Source organism: Tasmannia lanceolata, unplaced genomic scaffold, assembly GCF_043159265.1.
Source record: "Tasmannia lanceolata isolate RefF3 unplaced genomic scaffold, GAP_Taslan_0.1 ptg000002l, whole genome shotgun sequence".
Classification (NCBI taxonomy): domain Eukaryota; kingdom Viridiplantae; phylum Streptophyta; class Magnoliopsida; order Canellales; family Winteraceae; genus Tasmannia; species Tasmannia lanceolata.
This window is the reverse complement of record NW_027518679.1, coordinates 49265566-49274031: the sequence shown is the minus strand read 5'-3', so window position 1 is coordinate 49274031 and position 8466 is coordinate 49265566. Positions and strand designations below refer to the sequence as shown.

The 8466-nt window shown below is 38.0% G+C and overlaps 1 pseudogene; it reads left to right on the top strand.

Annotated features, from left to right (window-relative positions):
- Positions 1-6694: 6694 nt before the first annotated feature.
- Positions 6695-8466, top strand: LOC143886334 (E3 ubiquitin-protein ligase PUB23 pseudogene; annotated as a pseudogene).

Here is an 8466-nt window from a genome sequence, read left to right as displayed (position 1 = left end):
GGCAATATCTACACATACAACCCTACACCAAATAAGTTATAACTAACACTACAACCCTAAAACACATACCCACAACTACATGAAAACTACATACTAACTAACCTCATTTACACTACTAACATGCACATAACATTCCTTCGCCCTTAGAAACAACCTGGTCCTCAAGGTTGAATTGTTTGAGAAAATGATTTATTCCACCGGGGTCCCAAATCCCATTGGACACAATTTTGTTTAACAACATAATTGACATCAGGCCTTCACGTTCTTCATAAATAATGATCACTATCTTTCGAATCTCACTTTCAAAATCTATTGTGATCAAAGGTGTGAGAAAATACGATTTTTCATAGTGGCGCATTGAAGCGACGGAATGATCGAATGAGCTTACAAAATCAAGATAATCCTTGGCTTGGTGTTCAACTAAATAATCTTCACTGGCATCAATTCTCACTTTTTTCTCCAGCATAAGATCAACATTTTCAAGATACAACATTTCATCTTCTCGGCACATTTCCTGGATCACAATGTTGATTTTGTCCAAGCCTATCGCAAATCGTAGGTTTTCTTCCATCAATTCCAAAACAAGCGATTTGATCTGCAAGAAATCACCACGCATGGAATCCAAGATCTCCCAAGTTGCATCCATAGCAGAGGATCGACCGCTTGATACCACTTGTTATTGCCTAATCGGTCGTAACACAAATAAGAAAGAAAAAAGATAGTAAAGGAGGGGAGAGAGTTTGATTCAAGGCAACCAGACCTCCTAGTACTTCAAATCGAGTGGAACCATGACTCTCCTTGAAACATAAGTTTCATTTGCTATAAATTTCTCTTCTTCCATTTCATTCAATTACCACTACTTAAAGTCTTAAATATAAGAATCAAAATGTGCCACATCATGCCCACTTACATAACACATAGGCAATAACTACACTCACAACACTACACCAAATAAGCTATAACTAACTCTTCAACCCTAAAACACATACCCACAACTACATAAAAACTACATACTAAGTAACCCCATTCACACCACTAGCATGCCCATAACATTCCTTCCCCTAAGAAACAACTTTGTCCTCAAGGTTGAATTGTTTGAGAAAATAATTTATTCCACCAAGGTCCCAAATCCCATGGGACACAATTCTGTTTAACAACATAATTGACATCAAGCCTTCATATCTTCATAAATAATGATCACGATCTTTTGAATCTCACTTTCGAGATCTATTATGATCAAAGATGCGAGAAAATACGATTTTTCATAGTGGCGCATTGAAGCGATGGAATGATTGAATGGGCCTACAAAATCAAGATGGTCCTTGGCCTGGTATTCAACTAAATAATCTTTGTCGGCATTATTTCTCACTTTTTCCTCCACCATAAGTTCAACCTTTTCAATATACAACCTTTCATCTTCCCAGCACATTTCCTGGATCGCAATGCTGATTTTGTCCAAGCATTTCGCAAATCGTAGGCTTTCTTCCATCAATCCCAAAACAAGAGATTTGATCTACAAGAAATCATCATGCATGGAATCCAAAATCTCCCAAATTGCAGCCATGGTGGAGGATCGACCGCTTGACACCACATGTTACGTGCCTAATCCGCCGTAAAACAAATCAGAAAGAAAAAAGATAGTAAAGGAGGGGAGAGAGCTTGATTCAAGGCAACCAAACCTCCTAGTGGTTCAAATCGAGAGGAACCATGGCTCTCCTTGAAACATAAGTTTTCTTTGTTGTAAATTTCTCTTCTTCCACTTCATTCAATTACCACTATTTATAAGCAAGCATCAAGGTGTGCCACATTACAAACCCATTTGCCCACTTACATAACACATAGGCAACAACTAAACCCACAATCCTACACCAAATAAGCTATATCTAACCCCACAACCCTAAAACACATACCCTCTACTACATAAAAATTACATACTAACTAACCCCATTTACACCACTAAAATGCATAGTACACACCCAAGAAGACGGGTGAATTGGGTATTTTAAAAACCTTTTGATTATTTTTAAAAGCAAATTAATTCAATCAATTAATTAATAACTAGAAAGAAAAGAACTTGAACAAATAAGAAAGAAGTTACCAATCACCAAAGAAGAGGGGAAGAGAAGATGTAGCTTGACAAACATATTTTAATAGTGGTTTGGCCAATCGAACCTACGCCCACTCTCCCAAGGAGCTTTTCCTTGAGTCTTCACTAATCATCCTATCTCTTCCTGGGTACAGATCAAACCATTACAATTGTTTGCTGAGCTTTCTCCGCTCCAAAGATTGATAGGTGTCCCTTGTACCAATTACAATGGTAAAGAAGAAGAAGGATCTTTGCCTCTTAGTAGGCTAGTACACAAATGAAGCACTCTCTCTCAGCTCACAAAAATTGATACAATGAATCCTAGATAATCCTAGATAATCGCAATGAAATATACAAGTAGAGGCACGAGAGAGATGAATGCGAGAGAGGTTGTTTGTTTTTGGTTTGTTTTTGTTTGTTTGTTCTTTTTTAATCAAAGAGTAGGTTCTCAGATGAATATGTTGATTAAAGGGTGTAGGTAAGTATTAAAAAGTTGAAATAATTGAAGCCAAGAGTGTTTATATAGAGAAAGAACACAAAAGAGTCGTTATAGGGTTCTAATGGCTAGTAAGGAAGATGCCACGATTGGCTCTCCGACCAGCCATGAGAAACCTGGGAAATTTCCAGACCGTGGATGCGACGGTTGGCTCTCTAGTTAATTAATTTTCTGTTTTTATTTTAAAAGTGATTCTGACCATTCTAGTCTACTTCCAATTTCTACCTGACCTACGTATGGGTGCCAAATGATTCCGAACATTTTCGGATTCTACCATGGCCATCCGGATGTGAGTCCGCTAATCTCTCTTAAGTGTCATTTACTTGTAATGTCAAATAGGGACTGAATACAATCTAAAGAAAGAAAATTACTCCACCATTTGATCATTCATCATACCAATTTGTCCCAACAGTTCCCACCATAACACCAAATTGACCCGACCCAGACAAGCTGTCACCTAATTTGACATTTTTTTTCATTTGACCTTGGCTTGGCATAGCTTGCCTTGCCTACCTCCCAAGTTGCACGACATTTTGCATTTAATTTTCATTGCCCACATTTAATGGGCTTATGGTAGCTAGGTCCAGCTTGACTTTCACTTTTGTTGAAAAATAAATTGGGTACAACTCAAACCTTATTTTACCGAAGTTTAAGGTTCAAGCTCAACCTGAATTCCCAAAAATCGATCCGATCTAAAACCCTAACGCATACATGCGAAATTCCACATGCCAATGTATACAACGACCATTCTTTAACGCTTCAAATTGATATTGGGTTACTTTGTTCCCTCAGTGTCATAATTGGTATTTGCTAAGCAACTTGGTGGAAAACCATTCCACGGCCGACTAGCTTTTCCATGAGTAGGGGTGTAAACCAGCCGAGCCGAGCCGAGCTTGGCTAGGCTCGGCTCGGCTCGGCTCGTTAAGCTCAAATGCTCGGCTCGGCTCGGCTCGGCTCGGGCTCGAACCAGGCTCGGCTCGGCTCGGTCAGGCTCGGCCAGGCTTGCGAGCCGCTCGCGAGCTTTATCGAGCTTTGGTTTATCAGGCTTGCGTTATAAAGTTTCGCACAAATCGCAAATGTCGCTGCAGATAAGAAAAAAAGTAATCACACAAAAAGTAAATTAGCTGAATTTATAAAGTTTAAAATAAAAAATTACCAAAAAAAGGCAGTAAGTTATGACAATTAAGAAAAAAATACCAAAAAAATTTCAAAGTTATGACAATTACGGGAAAAAATAAATTTTTGAATTTTCACAACCGTTTGATACCCTCAGTTTGCGGATGATGTTAACATGACATTCGGTACGTTTTTGCAGATGATGTTGACATGACGAGCCGAGCCGAGCCGAGCCTGGCCTAACTCGGGCTCGGCTCATTAAGCTTAATGAGCCGGCTCGGCTCGGCTCGTTAAGGATTCAAGCCGAGCTCGAGCGAGCTTCCAAGCCCGAGCCAAAAGTGACACCCTTGTCTGGCTACTCGTCATAATTTACTTGAAATTGGTACGCCACAAATATGGATAAAAGACAAATAAAAGGCTAATGACGTTGGCATTACCGTGTTTTGATAATTGCACTAACTCATCTTGTCTTTTAGTATTTAAACAGCTATCAAAGGTTATTACAATTCCCAAATGGCTCTTAGAAGTAGAAATGACAAGCTAAGTTTGTGCAATTATTAAAACATGGCAGTGCCAACATCAGTAGCCTAAACAATTTACGGCCTATCGTCATTCTTATTTCTAGCTTTTATACATTTAAAATCAATTTATCACCCGTTTTAACATTCAACTTTCTTATTTCTACATTTTATACTTTTTCCATTTTGGGTATTAATTTGGCCTCCATGTAAACAATATGTATGTATGTATCACATAAAATTTTAATAATGAAAGTTACACATGAATAATGTCTGTCCATATTGCACCCGCCGCTTTTTTATTATCTGATGTACATCACCATCCCAAAGAGTGTCTTAATCACCATCCCAAAGAGTGTCTTAACAGACAATATCAAATGAAGGTAATTTGAAGATTCAAAGCTTTAATGAGCATGACTTTTGATTTCGACGTGAATCATTGTTTATAATACACCGTTGTAACTTGGTCTAAAATCATCGTTAACACTTTTTTAACGTTAAAGGGTGCGAATTATCCTGCAAGGGGTGCGGACTATCATTGCCCTTTTTTTTTTTGTTTATTTTACTATTTTTAGTAAAAAAATTTCTTAACCCATTCTGAGGTTTTAGATTCGTTCTTTATAGAAGTCATCCTTTAGTATTTAGAGTGAAATAAAGTGTTTTGATTATTTTTTAAAATTTAATAAAATTTACTATTTTTTTAATAAAAAAATATTAAAGTTCGGGGTTTTCTTTGAGGTAGAAGAGATAATCTTCCTATTATGGGTTTATAATCTAATATTTAAATAAGTCATAATATTTTTGGGATTTGATAGGAACCGTCCTAGAAGGCATTTCGTGGACCGGTTGTTGTGTGAGAGAGCTTTTCAACATACTCTGTCTTATTCATTCAATTCATCTGAGGTGGCGGCCCTCTCATGCAACAGCCGGCCCGCGAATGGTCCCTAGAAAATCCCAATATTTTTGTAAGGTAATATTTCAAAGTGGCCTTAATGCCCTAAGATTAACATAAAATATTAATATTTGCAATGTATTTAAGACCCATTTATGTGTTATTCAAAGGCCCCTTAAGTCGGAGACAGGTTGGCCTCTTGAGAGATGGGAGAATGTTTTTGCTGGAATATTTGTTGGCCCAACTGAAATAGTAGCTGAGATGGAAGGAAGAGGAGAGACTTGAGAGATCATGAGTGGAGAGAGCTTGAGAAGATCCTAAGAACAGTGAAAAACATACCTACTTCAAAATGAGCACTGTTTTTCCTGTGTTTTTTGGCTCTCATTCTCTCTGCCTATCACTCACAACTGGCCCTACTAATATTCTATGGAATATATTTTTTTCATGCTAGGCAAACATGCCTATGGTGAGTTTTGATTTTAAACAGACACAGTTGGCCATCTAACATTTTTATAATGGCTACAATGTCCAGTGTAGACAAAACTAAGTTGACCGCAGCTTTTGCCACATCAGCCATTATAATAGACTTTGACCACATCACTGATTTTGTCGGTTTTGGCCAAATGCCCCCGTCGACACGATGAAAACCAAAACGTGAGAAAAGGGATAATGTTGACCAGCCACCCCCTCCCACCCCCCCCACCCCCACCCCCCCGCCCCCACAAAAAAAAAAAAAAGAAAGAAAAAAAAAAGAAGAAGAAAAGTTTTAAAGTCTCAAGCAGCAATTATGATATTTAATTCATTTTGGTCACCTATCAAAGTTTCCAAGGTGGATACTCATTTGACTTTGTACAATCTTCTTAGTGGTGCACTACTTTCTCATATCTCCATCTGGACTGTCCAATCCATAAGCTCTTGGATGTGTGTTGCTACACTGATCAAATCTTAATCGTCCGATTATTCAATTGATCAACTTTTTGCATTTTTCTTATGATCGTGGAAATGGTAGCCGTTAGATCGTGGAAATGGTTGTTGATAGATCAAGTTTCAGTGTAAATTTAAAGTATTATTAACTTTCCAAGATCAATAAGAGCTCTGATTGCAATAATCTTTATTACACATCATGTGATAATAACAGATTATCTAAAGAATGGAACTTCAAGAACATATGCAATAATTTTTAATACACATCATGTGATAATAACAGATTATAAATATATTTCAATAAAAATCTAGTTAAAAAATATAACAAAGAACTTGATAAAACAGGAGTGTTACACGACATCCTCTTCTATCTCTTGTATTTGATCCAATCCATTGTTTTGCGTACGTGTGAGATTTAGAAACAGTAGAACAAAATGAAAGCAATCTATTGGCCGATAACAATGGTCAAAAACCATAACCTGGTAAAAGATGCAAAAAGAGACCAAGTAAAAGCAAAGGCCCTTGATTTCATGCACGAGAGTCTTGTGATTTAAGTGTCAAAAAGGAATCCACCATTGATGAGGTTTTATTGATCTCATGCCTTCACTTCTCTCTCTTTCTCTCATAGTTCTTTACTTACTTTCCTTTTCTGCACTTCCAAACAAAGACATCCCACTACAAATCTTATTATATCTCCTTTTTACTTCTCTCTATATATATATGACACTTTGTTCATGCTGTCTCATAATTTGATTTTCCTAATAGGGTAGTCTTCTATCCTCATCTTCTTGGATTTTTATCCATCAAAAGGGGAGGAAACAAAGAAGAAGAAGAGAAAAGTAATGGATGGTTATGAAGTACCCCCATTCTTCATCTGCCCCATATCTCTTCAGATCATGAAGGACCCAGTTACACTCTCTACAGGCATGACATATGATAGAGAAAGCATCTACAACTGGCTTTTCTCTTACAATCACAAAACATGTCCAATTACAAAACAAGGCCTCACAGATTTCATCCTCACTCCAAACTCTACCCTCCTTCGCCTGATCAAATCATGGCTTGCCGACCAGGCCTCAAAAGGTATCGAAATTTCCGATGGGCCAAAACCCACCTTCGACGTTTCATTTCTTCTCAAACTCCTCGATGAGGTAAGAGAACCCGAATCTCAGCTTAGATCTCTTAGAAAGATCAAGTTGTTAATCCAAGAGAGTGATGATAACATAAAGCCCTTGGAAGAGGCTGGTGTCACTTTGTTGGTTACCTCTTTGATTACTAAAGCAAATAAACCACAAGGGATTTCACATCTTAATGGTAATTCAATAACAATTGAAGAAGCCATTAACGTTTTGTACCTTCTTAAGCCATCGCCCGAGGTACTGAAGAAGATCTGCGAAGATAACCATGGCGAAATTATTCGATCTTTGGCAATGATTTTGCTAAAGGAGAGCTACCAAGCTAGAATTGTAGCTGCCCTTCTCCTAAAATCAATATTCAAGGTGGTTGATGTAAATTATAAAACTGGATTATGTGCTGAGCTATTTGATGGCGTCGCCGAGATATTGAAGGATCAAAACTCAACCCAAGCGACGAAGGCGGCATTATCAATTTTAATGGAAGTGATACCCTTTGGGAGGAGCAGAATTAGGGCAGTTGAGGCAGGAATTGTTCCTACTCTGGTGGAATTACTTATGGAGACTAATGAAAGGCGAAGCTGCGAGGTCATGTTGAGAGTGTTGGAGATATTGTGTGAGAAAGCCGAAGGGCGGTCCGCTTTGTTAGAGCACCCGGCTAGCGTTGCGGCGGTGACGGGTAAGATGTTGAGGGTTTCACAAGTTGCAAATGAAAGAGCTGTGAATATAATATTGCTAATTTGTAGGTTTTGTGCTAGTGGAGGTGTTGTGGAAGAGATGGTGGAGGTGGGTTGTGTGGCTAAGCTTTGTATGGTGGTGCAAGTTGAAAGCAGTAGGAAGACAAAGGACAAAGCTAAGGAGATTTTAGGGTTGCATTTTAAGACATGGAACAAGTCACCTTGCTTCCCTTCAAACATGTTGCCTTGAAGAAAATTCACTGGTTAATTTGGTTTTTTGTTTTATTTTTTCTTTGGCTTTCTGTTTACTGTTTTGGGTTTTGCAGTTTGGTTTCTGGTGGCATCTATTGCAGTGAAATGATAAGTAGAAATAGAACAGGATTTTATTCGATTTGATAAATATTACATGAATTGTATAATGATTCAGTAATAGAAGAAGGGAGAGAGAGAGAGAGAGAGAGAGAGAGAGAGAGAGAGAGAGAGAGAGAGAGAGAGAGAGAGACTTTGTGTCAAAATTGCTGGAGGAGGAGCTAGCTGAAGCTGTAAAACAAGCTGCTTAGGTCCTCTTTGGATACCCTTGCATATATATAAAATGTATATAGTATTATTTTGTACTCTTCTATA